This window comes from Rhincodon typus, chromosome 19 (assembly GCF_021869965.1).
Source record: "Rhincodon typus isolate 14 chromosome 19, sRhiTyp1.1, whole genome shotgun sequence".
Classification (NCBI taxonomy): Eukaryota; Metazoa; Chordata; class Chondrichthyes; order Orectolobiformes; family Rhincodontidae; genus Rhincodon; species Rhincodon typus.
The window spans coordinates 43,840,349-43,853,832 of record NC_063350.1 but is presented as its reverse complement, the minus strand read 5'-3'; the positions used below and the strand labels follow the sequence as shown (position 1 = coordinate 43,853,832).

Sequence of the window (13,484 nt, the reverse complement as noted above, 5' to 3'; positions counted from 1 at the left end):
GCTGACCATGATGCCATTCTAAACTTATCTAGTATGCCTGCAAATGGTCTGTATCCCTCTGTTCATGTGACTGTCTAAATGGCTCTTTAACATGCTATTGTATCTGCTTCCACCACCTCTCCTGGCAGTGCGTTCCAGGCAGCTACCATCCTCTCTATAAATAAAACTTGCCTTGTACATCTGCTTTAAACTTTACCCCTTTAACCTTAAACATAAGCTCCCTCATATCTGACATTTTCATCCTGAGAAAAAGACTCAGACAATCTACCCTATCCATGTCACTCATAATTTTATATACTTCTATCAAGTCACCCCTTAGCCTCTAGCGAAAACAATCCAAGTTTATCCAACCTCTCCTTATAGCTAATGCACTCTAATCAAGGCAAAGTCTGGTAAACCTCTTTTGCTGTGTCTCCAAAGCCTCCAGATCCTTCCTATAGTGTGATGTCTTGAACTGCATACAACACTCCAAATGCTGCATTACTAAAGTCTTATATAGCTGCACCATGACTTGCCAACTTTTATACTCAATGTCCTGACTGATGAAGGCAAGCATGCTGTCTGCCTTCTTTACCACCTTATTCACTGTGTTGCCACTTTCAGGTAGTTATGGACTTGTACCCCAGGATTCCTTTGTATATCAATGTTCCTAAGGGTCCTGCCATTTATTTATTGTACACTTTGCTCTTGAATTTGACCTCCAAAAAGTACCTCAAAAAACCTCAATCAAATTTTTGAGACAAGACCTCCCATGCTCAAAGCCATGCTGACTATCCATAATAAGTCCATTATTTTCCAAATGTGAGTAAATCCTATCCCTTAGATTCTTCTTCATTAAGTTCCCTACCACTGATGGGAGACTCAATGGTATACAACTTCCTGGATTATCCCTATTGCTTGTCTTATATCAAAGGGACGCCAGTAAGTATTCTCCAGTCTTCTGGAACATTGGCTAAAGAGGACACAACCATCTTTGTCAAGGTCCCAGCAGTCTCCTCCATTGCCTCCCTCAGTATCCTGAGATATATCCCATCTAAAAAATAAGACTTAACTACTGTAATGCTTTTCAAGATATCCAACATGCCCACCTTCTTAATATAGAGTCATAGAGTAATACAGCATTGAAATAGGCTCTTTGCCCCAAACAGGTCCATGCTGACCATGGTGCCCACTCAGCTCATTCCAATTGCCCACATTTGGTCCATATTCCTCTAAACCCTTCCCATCCATGTATCTATCCAAATGTTTTTTTTAAATGTTGCTATTGTACCTGCCTCAATCACTTTCTCTGGCAGCTCATTCCATATACACACAACTCTCTGTGTGACAAAGTTGCTCCTCAGGTCCATCTTAAATCCTTCCCCTCTCACCTTAAATCTATGCCCTCTAGTTTTCAATTCCCCATCCCTGGGAAAAAGACTATATGCATTCATCCTATCTATGCTCCTTATGATTTTATACACCTCAGTAAAGGTCACCCCTCATTCATCTACGTACCAAGGAATAAAGTCCTATCCTGGCCAACCTTTCTCTATAACTCAGCCCTACTAGTCCTGGCAACATCCTCGTAAATCTTCTTTGCACACTTTCCAGTTTAACTATGTCTTTCCTCTAACAGAGTGACCAAAACTGTACATAATATTCCAAGTGCGGCCTCACCAACGACTTATACAACTGTAACAAAATGTCCCAACTCCTATACTCAAAGCCTCAACCAATGAAGGCCAACATGTTAAATGCCTTCTTCACCACCCATTCTACCTGTGACACTGCTTTCAATGAACTATGTACTTGTACTCCTAGGTCCCTCTGTACCACAAAACTCCTCAGGTCCTTATCATTTACTGTATAAGTCCTACCATGGTTTGACTTTCTAAAGCGCAAAACCTCACACTTACCTGTATTGAATTGCATTTGCCAATTCTTAGCCCAGTTCCCCATCTGATCAAGATTCTCTGTAATTTTGATAACCTAACTCACTATCGACGATATCTCTAATTTTGTATCATCCGCAAACTTATTAATCATGCCTTGTACATTCACATCCAGATCATTCATGTAAATAACAAATAACAAAGGTCCCAGCACTGACTCCTGTGGCACACCACTAGTCACAGGCCTCCAGTCCGAGAAACAATCTTCAACCATCAGCCTCTGCTTTCTACCATCGAGCCAGTTTTGAATCCAATTAGCTAGCTCTCCCTGGATCCCATGCGACCTAACCTTCATAACTAGCCTGCCATGCAGGACCTTGTCAAAGGCCTTTATCAAGTCCATAAAGACAACATCCACTGCCCTACCCTCATCTATCCTCATGGTTACCTCTTCAAAAAACTCTAAAAGATTTGCCAGACAATGGAACAACATTAGCCACGCTCCAGTCTTCCGGAACTTCACCAGCAGCTAAGCATGAAGCAAAAATCTCTGCAAGGGCCCCTGCAATTTCTTCCCTAGCCTCCCACAACATCTAAGGATGGATTTGATCAGGCCCAGGGGACTTATCCACCTTAATGCACTTTTTATAGTCATCTAGGGATTCACTTGAGTCCGATAGCCGAACCCCAATGTGTGTCTTCTTTTTCTTGACCAGAGCCTCAATATCCCTCAACATCCCGTGATCCCGAAACCTGCCAGCTTTTCCCATCACCCCACCAGGGACATACTATCCCTGGACTCTTGAAATCACACTTTTAAAAGCTTCCCATTTTCTAATCGTTCCTTTGCCTTCAAACAGACTCGCACAATTGATCTCTGCTAGATCCTGCTTAATGGCCCCAAAATTGGCCCTGCTCCAGTTTAGCACCTTAACCTGCTGACCTGTCCTATCTTTTTCCTTAACTATGTTAAAACTCAGAAAGTTATGGTCACTGGACCCAAAGTGCTGTCCGACTGACACTTCAGTTGGTCACTTGCCAGACCTGGTTTCCCAAGAGGAGGCCCAGTGTTGCATTGTCCCAAGTAGGACCCTCTACATATTGATTTAGGAAACTTTCCTGAGAACATTTGACAAATTCCACCCCATCTGGACTCTTTACACTCTGGGTGGCCCAGTCAATACAGGGGAATTAAAATCTCCAACCAATGCTACTCTGTAATTCCTACAGGTATCTGCAATCTCTCTACACATCTGTTCCTCTAGTATCCACTGGCTATTTGGGGGTCTATAATACAGTCCAAACAGAGTGGCCTTCCCCTTCTTGTTTCTATGTTCTAACCATATGTCCTAGAATATCAACAACCCACTCCCTAATTTTACCATCATCCATGTCCTTCTCTTCGGTGAATACCAATACGACATACTCATTAAGGACCTCACTTACTTTCTCTGGCTCCATGCATAAATTCCCTCTTTTGTCGTTAAGTGGATCTACCCATGCCCTAGCTACCCTCTTGTTCCTAATACACATATAATGTGCCTTGGGATTCTCCTTAATTGTACTTGCCAAGGACAGGATCTGGCCCCTTTTAGCCCTCCTAATTCTTTGTTTAAATTCTTTTGTGCTTCCTTTATATTGCTCAAAGGTCTTGCATGATTTCAGTTTCCCAAAGTATACGTAAGCTTTTTATTTTTGACTAACCATTCTACATCTCTTGTTATCCAGGGTTCCTGAATCTTGCCATCCTCATCTTTCATCCTCACAGGTACATGCTGGTTAAGAATTCAGATCAACTGGACTTTAAGATTCCAACATGTAAGATGTGAAATTATCCTCAAACAGCAATCCTGTACCCCCTAGCCCCATGGGATCTAACCTTCTGAAATGATGGTACAGTTCCAAGTCAGTTTGGTACTTGGTTTAGTAAGTAATGCAGGCAATGGTGATCTAAGTGAAAGAGGTTGTGGGTAAAAGGCAGTCATGGTGAATTGCTGTAGTGTATCAGTTGAAATTGGCATGTACTGCAGACAGGAGAGAGTGAATGCTGAAGGTAGTGAGTGGGGTATCATTCAAGCAACCTGCTTCCAGGAAAGTGTTGAGCTTCTTGAGTATTACTGACGCCAATGCAGCCAAAGTTGGTGGGGTGGGTAGTTAATATTTCAGATGCTTGAAATATGAAATACAAACAGAAATGTGTTGGAGCAACTCGGCAGGCCTTGCAGCATCAGTGGAAAGAGAAACAGTAAACATTTCAAGACGAATATAACTCTTCCTCGGAACTGAAGGAAGATAGAAGTTTCATGGGTTTTATGTGATGGTCTGACCAGAGGTGGTAGCATTACTGTTGAGGCATAGCTGATGACACTTTTTTCCAATTAAGAAATCACTAAATACCTGACAAATTCCCTCAGTTTCAGCAGCCAGAGAGAAAACAAAATGATCATGTACTTCAGAACTGTAGAACATAATTTACTCAACAGCAGACAATCTCCAGTGGAGGTGAACATGGGCAGTCAACAATAGGCACTAGTTTTATATGTCTCATGTGATCTCACCTTAAGATTGTGAATAATTAAGAATGCTATTAATATAACAGTGAATGTTAAATGGGAACTACTACTGCTTTAAAAAACTCTTGAAATTAACTGTATGCACTGTATTTTGAAGATAGAATTATTTTATACACAAACAAAAATAGAAATTGCTGGAAAATCTCAGGAGGTCGGGCAGCATCTGTGGAGAGAGAAATCAGAGAGAAAATCAGAGTTAATGTTTCGGGTCCAGTGACCTTCCTCAGAATCGAGTTCTGGGGAAGTGTCACCGGACCCGAAACGTTAACTCTGACTTTTTCTTCATAGATGCTACCATACCTGCTGAGCTTTTCCAGCAACTTCTGTTTTTGTTCCTGATTTACAGCATCCTCAGTTCTCTCGGTTTTTATGGAATCAATGAGTGTCTGGTGGCAACTTTCCACTGGTTGGAGTCATAGCTGGCACACAGAAGGATGGAGGTGGTTGTTGGAGGTCAGTCATTTCAGCTCCTGGACATCTCTACATAAGTTCCTCTGGGTATTGCCCTAAGCCCAACCACATTTTGCTGCTTCATCAATGATCTTCCCTCTATCATAAGGTCAGAAGGAGGGATATTTGCTGAGGATTGCACATGTTTGCAGCTCCTAAGGTACTGAAGAAGTTCATGTTCAAATGCAACACAATCTGGAAAATATTCAGGCTTGAGCTGACAAGTGGGAAGTAACATTGACACCATACAACTGACAGGCAATGACCATAAGAGAAAACCAAAAAGTTCTGAGGAAGGTTTGCTTAACCCAAAATGTTAACTCTGATTTCTCTCCACAGATGCTGCCAGACCTGCTGAGCTTTTCCAGCAATTTCTATTTTTGTTTCTGTTATTAATGACAATAAGAAACAATCTAACCAACACCCCCTTGACATTCAATGGTGCTACCATCACTGAATCCCCCACTATCAACATCCTGGGTGTTACCATTGACAGAAGCTCAAATGGGGCTCACCATATATATACAGTGGCTACAAGAGCAGGTCAGAGGCTAGGAATACTGCAGCAAGTAACTCACTTCCTATTTCCCAAAGCCTATCCATCATCTGCGAGATACAAGCCAGGAGTGTGATGGAATACTCTCCACTTGCCTGAAAGATTGCAACGCCAACAAAACTCAAGAAGCTTGACACCATCGAGGACAACGTGGCCAGCTTGACTGACACCACACCAACAAACATTCACTCCCTTCACCACAGCACTCAGTTGCAATGTGTGTACTGTCTGAAAGATACATTGCAGAAACTCATAAAGATCCTTACAGCACTTTCCTAAACCACAACAACTTCCATCTACAAGGACAGGAGCAACAAATACATGGGGACACCATCACTTTCAAGTTCCCCGTCAAGCCACTCAACATCCTGACTTGGAAATATGTCACTGTTTCTTCAGTGTCACTGGAATTCCCTCCCTAAGGACATTGTGGGTCTACCTACAGCATGTGGACTACAGCGGTTCTGAAGGCAGCTTATCACCACTGTCTCAAGGATAACTAGGGACGGGCAATAAATACTGGCCAGCCACCAATGCCTATGTCCATGAGTGAATAGATTAAAAAAAGTGAAAAAGGAAATTTATAACAACATCACAGCAGTAATGAGGCAGCACTAATACAAAAAGTCATCCAAAACACTTCACAACAGTGTAGTCAATAAATATAAAAGCAGATGATCTTCATATAAACAACACACAGGGCCAGAGTTCAGCTCAAAAATGTATGAAATGCTAATTTACAAATAGTCTACTTCAGACTGAAGGGAAGAAGTTTGAATTCATTGACGTTGGAACCAAAAACAATGATTTCATTCTTCCTAACGTGAGGGAGGGAATTACAGTTCATCTATGACTCGATCAGTCAAGTTGTCTGACGACGCAGAGAATAGAAGTGTTGAAGGAACTAATGGAAAGATAGAACTGGGTGTAGTCATGGTTCTTTTGAAAGCAAACAACACATCTCTGAATGACGTTATCAACGGGGCAGCATATATCTCAGGAACAGAATGGGGACAATAATAGCCCCATGAAGGACTCTAGAGATAAATTTTGGGATAAGACAAGAGCCGATATTATGACTAGACACAATCAGCTAGGTAAAAGTGAAATCATACAAGGGCAAACCCATTGAACTGGACAATGAGTACTCTTGGCACAGGGAGATGTGGTTGAACTTGTTAAACATTGGAAAGAGATCAAGAAGAATTATAATAGGCCGAGGTCACAGAGGTTGTCATTCTATTCTGACAATAATCGGTTGACTGAATATAGAGATTGGAATCCCTATTTGGCCTCGGAGCACTATGGGCAGTAACTTGAATTGCTGAAAAGAATCATAGATAAGCTTTAACAGAAGTCAGCATTCTGATGATATTGTTTACTTTCTCATATTACTGCAGTTAGTGAGGAGCAGAAGTGAGAGTAACGTTAGCTGTTCAGAATGAAATATGTTATTTCCTGCATGCTCATGTGAGCAGCAATCTGCATGACAGTAAAGAAGCATAGAAATGAGAGGAACATGAGCGATGGCCTCTTGGCCATTGCAAGTGTTATTCAGATTAGAAATCTTGGCTTGAGGTGGTCCTATAAGAGTTGACACAAATGATTTAGCCACCATGTTCTATGGCTGTCTCATAAAGTTGTGCTTAGGTCACTAAGCATAATAGGTATTATAATCAATACAGTGTGGAGCTTGAGGAACACAGGAGGTCAGGCAGAGGAGTAGGAAAGTTGACGTTTCGGGCCGGGACCCTTCATCAGGACTGGGGAGGGGGAAGGGAGCTGGGAAATAAATAGACAGAGGAGGGGTGGAGCTGGGGGAAGATAGATTGGATGGCGATAGGTGAGTGCTGCTAGGGGGTAGTGGGGAATGGTCAGTGGGAAGGGTGGGGTGGATAGGTAGGGAAGGAGATGGACAGGTAATATCAGGTCAAGGAGGCGGGGATGAGAGGGAGGGTTGGATATGGGATGAAGCCTGGGGTGGGGAGATTTTGAAGCTGGTGAATTCTATGTTTAGGTCATCAGGCTGTAGGCTTCTGAGGCAGAATATGAGGTGCTGCTCCTCCAGTTTGCATGTGACATTATTGTGGTACGGAAGGAGGCCCAAGATGGACATCACCCAGGGAGTGGGAGGATTAGTTAAAATGGTTAGCAACCAGAAGGTGTTGTCGATTATCATGTACAGAGCACAAATGCTCCACGAAATGCTCCCGGAGCAATGGATACCGTAGACCAGGTTGGTTAATCCCTGTTGAATATGGAAAGTTGGCCTTTGGCCTCAGTTGGAAGTGAAAGAAGAGGTGTAGGGACATGTGTAGCATCTCCGGCGGATGCAGGGAAAGGTGCCTGGTGGGGTGGGATTGGTAGGGAGTCTAGAGCGGACGAGGGAGTCACAAAGTGAGCAGTCCCTATGAAAGGCAGATAGGTGTGTACAGGGAAATATATATACTATGGCTACAAGAGCAGGTCAGAGGCTAGGAATACTTCAGCAAGTAACTCACTTCCTGATTTCCTAAAGCCTTTCCAACAACTGCAAGATACAAGTCAGAATTGTGATGGAATACTCCCCATTTGCCTGAAAAATTGCAACTCCAACAACAGTCATGAGGCTTGACACCATCCAGGACAAAGTAGCTCACTTGATTGCCACCACACCAACAAACATCCACTCCCCTCACCACGTCATTCAGTAGTAGCGCATGTGCTATTTGAAAGATACATTACAGAAGTTCACAAAGATGCTTAGAGCACTTTCCTAAACCACAACGTCTTCCATCTAGAAGAACAGGAGCAGGTTAAAAATTCAGGTATTTGCACCAACGCTATGTAGATGTGATTATTGTAAGGTCAGATCAAACTGAATTGCAAACTGTCAGTCTGTTTAATTGGAAGCACAAAGCTAACTTTGAACAAGTACAAATAACATGATTTATTCCATTAAATGCATGACAGGTAATTATTTTAAATTCATCTGTCAGTTATAACAAAATCCAAACTAACCATGGGCAAATTTTGCAAGTACGTTTAAATGTTCTGAGTGGATCATTGAGGTCAACTATCAGGTGGTAACTGAACAAATTTGTGTCATTTTCTGAAAAGCATTTTCAAAGAACCAGCACAGGCGCATCAGGTGAAATGACCACCTTCTGTGCTCTGTGATTCTCTGACTTGCAGGATATAATGAGGAGAACTAACTAACTCCTCTAGTCATCCAAGCTGTAAGAAAAAAATTGCACTTATACTTAGGAGGAAATAAGAAACACAATTCCACACAAAATGTATTGGAAATCTGGAACTCTTTATTCCAAAATGTAGATTCTGGGCCAACTAAATTTTTTAAGACTAAAATTGATACATTTTTGTCGTTGCAGTATCAAAATAAACGCACAAAAGATACTTAAATCAAGTTAGCCTACAAACCGTGATAACTGAATTGAAAAGCAGAACAGATTTGAGAGGCTGATTGACTTACTCCAGTTCCTATCTGTAGAGAAAAATATAAAGAAGTGCAACAAGAAATACGAGGAGCAAAGGGCTAATGTGGGAATATGTTTAAACATCCACTTCCACCACTTCCTCTGGCAGCTTATTCCAGACACGCATCACCCTCTGCGTGAAAAAGTTACCTCTCAGATCCTTTTAAAATTTTTCCCCTCTCACCTTAAACCTATGCTGTCTAGTTTTGGATATCCCACCCTAGGAAAAAGACCTTGGCTATTTACCATATTCATGCCCCTCATGATTTTATGAACCTCAATAAGGTCACCCCTCAGCCTCCGACTCTCCAGGGAAAGAAATCCCAGCCTATTCAGCCTGTCACTTAGCTTAAACCCTCCAGTCCCAGCAACATTCTTGTAAATCTTTTCTGCACCCTCCCAAGTTTAACAACATCCTTTCTTTAGAAAGGTGACCGGAATTCTACACAGTATTCCAAAAGTGCTCTCACCGATGTACTGTACAGCTGCAACATGACATCGCAACTCCAACATCAATGTTCTGATAAATGAAGGCAAGCACGCCAAATGCCTACTTTACCACCTTGTCTACCTGTGACTTCACTTTCAAGGAACTATGCACCTGCATCCTCAGGTCTCTTTGTTTGGTAACATTCCCCAGGGCCTTACCATTTACTCCAGAAGTCCTGCTCTGGTTTGCCTTGCCAAAACGTAACACCTCACATTTATCTAAATTAAACTCCATCTGCCACTCTTTGGCTTTTTGGCTTATGTGATCAAGACCCTGTTGTTCTCTGAGATAATCTACTTCACTCTTCGCTATTCCACCTATTTTGGCATCATCTGCAAACTTACTAACCATAGCTCTTATATTCATATCAAAATCCTTTATATAAAATGACAAAAAGCAGTGGACCCAGCATTGATCCTTGTGGCACACTATGGTCACGGGTCTCCAGTCCGAAGAACAACCCTTCATCACCATCCTCTTTCCTCTACCCTTAAGCTAATTTTGCATTCATTTAGCTCGCTGTCCCTGGATCCCGTATGATCTAACTTTACTACCCAGTCTACAACGCGGAACTTTATCAAATGCTTTTCTGAAGTGATATTGACAATGTCAACTGCTCTGCCTTCATCAGTATTCTTTGTCACCTCTTCAAAAATCTCAATCAAGTGAGTGAGACATGATTTCTCATGCACAAAGCTGTATTGACTATCTCTAATAGTCACACCTTGCCTTTCCAAATGCATTTAAATCCTGTTCCTCCGAATCCCCTCCAACAACTTACCTACCACTGACATAAGGCTCACCAGTCTTTATTCCTTGGCTTTTTCTTACAGCCTTTCTTGAATAATGGCACAATATTAGCCAACCTCCAGTCTTCTGGCACCTCACCTGTGGCTATTGGTGATATAAATGTCTCAGCAAGGGGCCCAGCAATCCCTTCCGTAGCTTCCCACAAAGTTATGGGAAATGCCTGATCAGGTCATAGGAATTATCTACCTTTATGCATTTTAAGACATTCAGCACTCCCTCCTCTTTGTTATGGCACATTTCAAGATATTATTTATTTCCTCAAGTTCTCTAGCTTCCACATCCTTCTCTACGGCAAATACTAACACAAAATACTTGTTTAGTATCTCACCAATCTCCTGTGGTTCCACACATTGACGGTCTTGTTGATCTTTAAAAGGGCTCTATTCTCTCCCTATTTACTCTTTTGCCTTTAATATGTTTATAGAACCTCTTTGGGTTCTCTTTAACTCTATTTGCCAAAGCTATCCCATGTCATGTTTATGCTTTTTGCCCTCCTGATTTCCTTCTTAAGTACACTCCTCCTGCCCTTCAAGGGATTCACTCGCTCCCAGCTGCCTGGACCAGATAAATGACTTCTCCTTTCTCTTGACCAGCGTCTCAATTTTTTGAAAGGCTCAACTGGCTAAATTGTCTACCTTTTCCTATGATCTCTTCTATCCATGGATAACTATGTAAATCCCTACCTTTAACCCTTAACACACATTTCTCATGGTGCAACAATCATACCTGAGACAAGGATTGCCGTAAACTCCTTTCATTTTTCATAGAACATTCTTAGGTCTTGCAACAATTGCACATCCTGGCTTCATGAATGGCTGATTAACATCAGAAAATATTCCAATGGGAAAGATTCTGGCTCAAAAGCATCATCAGATTAGCGACTGAGTTTTCCAGTTTCCATTTAATAAATGTAGATGTTTGCATTTCCAAGAAATATGGGTGCACATCCAAACATTGAAATTAACAAGCTGTGAGAGTTACAAAGTAACATTATCAGTTCTACAGTTTGGCTAAATAAAAACCAAAACAACTGTGGATGCTGTAAATAAGAAACAAAAGTTCTGAAGAAGGATCACCAGACCCGAATCATTAACTCTGATTTCTCTTCACTGATGCTGCCAGACATGCTGAGCTTTTCCAGCAATTCTGTTTTTGCTACAGTTTGATTACATGAGATCAGTAGTCAAACCAAAATATTTTAATTGCGAATGTTGTAATCTGGTCTGATTGCTTCTGCCATTTCTAGGCTAGAATGTTCAATAAGTAACTCGTTGGTGTCTGCGACTCATATTATATTTAAAGTGAGGCTATTGACTTGCTCACCGAGCTGGCTTGTTCTCGTTCTGATGTTTTGTCACCATGCTCAGTGACATCATCAGTGGACCCTCCGATGAAACGATGTTATTGTACTCTGCTTGGAATTTATACTGTTTGCTCCGTTATGGTGAGTAGTGTCATTTCTGGTTTTGATCTGTGTGGGTTTGTATATGGGGTCCAATTCTATGTGTTTGTTGATTGCATTATGGGTGGAGAACCATGCCTCTAAGAATTCCTGTGCGTGTCTATGTTTGGCTTGGGCCACTATGGTTACCTTGTCCCAGTTAAACTGATGGTCTTCATTGTCTGAGTGTACCGATATTAAGGAGAGTTTGTCATGCTGTTTTGATGATGTCACTTTAGCATGGTGATGAAACGTCTGAACAAGAACAAGCCAGCTCAGCGAGCAAGTCAACAACCTCACTCACAGCCCGAGCTACAGCTCATTGCCAAAATTTTGATTATGTTTAAGTCTAGTTCCAAAAGTCCCATGGTATGTTGGGAAGTGAAACATGACCCATTATTGGTAATTGCAAAATACAAATGGCCATTTTTCAATATCATTACTCAATAGATAAATGTTGGCTCACTTTAGGTTGAATGCATTCTTGTTGAAGGACAAGCTACACATCCAGGAGAGTATATCAACTGTAGGGGCGTCCTGAACCTGGCTATGTAAGGTGACTTGTACCTGAGCACACTAAGCGGCCCATGCCAACTAACAAGATGGCAGACAGAAGCGAAGCAAAACTAAGCAGCCTGCTCACTAAGTGAAATACAATGGTACCTCTGAACAAAATTGCTAGAAGGTCAGTAAAAGAACGCTGTATGTTTCCATCTGAGACCGTTCTGATAAAAGGATGCCTTGGGACAGATAAATGACCAAATCCAGCTTTATTAATGAATGGATGATTGTCCCAGTAAATGAATAACATCAGATGCTAGATTAGGTCCTTCAGTAGCTGCAAGGATAACAGCTAAAGTTATTTTGTAGTAAATAGTTGCCTCTTTGAAGCCGCCAGCAACATTAAAGTTTCTAGCTAAAAATGCTGTATTCATAGAAGTTGGTTTCAATACATAACCAGAACATAATACAAGGCTCAAAAAAAATTTAAGCTTAGATGTGAAGGTTAACTAGCCATAGGAGATGCCTTCTCTTATGCCCTGAACAAGACAGATTGATCACAACCCATAAAATACAAAACGCTGACAGTAGAAGTAGTTGCATTATGTTACACCTATGTAGGAGCGATTTTCCTGACCCAGGACAACAACTCAGGAGGCAGACAGGATACACCAACATTCTCTTAAACTGTGCCTTGTGGATTGTGGACATGCTTTCAACATCTCCAGTTGTTTGTTTTATTTTGGATTTGTCCTGCTTTACCTAAATAGGACATATCATAAAATTATCGGGTCCCCAATCACCACCTACCCAGTCAATTCTATTTCTAAAATACTTATTCATGGGATGTGAGCATCACTTGCTGGGCCAGTATTTATTGCACATACTTAGTTCTCCTTGAGAAGATTTTGGTGAGCTGCCTTTTTGGACTGCTGCAAGCCTATTTACTGTAGTTAGACCCACAATGCTGTTAGAGTGGGAGTTCCATGATTTGACCCAACAACACTGAAGAAATGGTGATATAGTTCAATGTCAGGATGATAAGTGGTTTGGAGAAGAACTTGCAGATGGTGGTGTGCCCATGTGTCTGCTGCCTTTGTCCTTCTAGATGGTAGTAGTCATGAGTTTGGAAGGTGCTGTCTAAGGACCCTCATTGAATTTTTGCAGTGCATCTTATAGATAGTACACACCACTGTGGAGGGAGTGGATGTGATGCTAATTAAGCAGGCTGCTTTATTTTGGATAGTGTCAAGCTTCGGGAGTGCTGTTGGAGATACAGGTGTCCAGTTAAGTGGGAAATATTTATCACATTC

The 13,484-nt window shown here is 41.6% G+C and overlaps 1 protein-coding gene across 1 annotated transcript in view; it reads right to left on the bottom strand.

Annotated features, from left to right (window-relative positions):
* The window catches only part of fam210b (family with sequence similarity 210 member B), a 180,579-nt gene that overhangs the window by 109,867 nt on the left and 57,228 nt on the right, over positions 1–13,484 (bottom strand). The window lies entirely within an intron of this gene.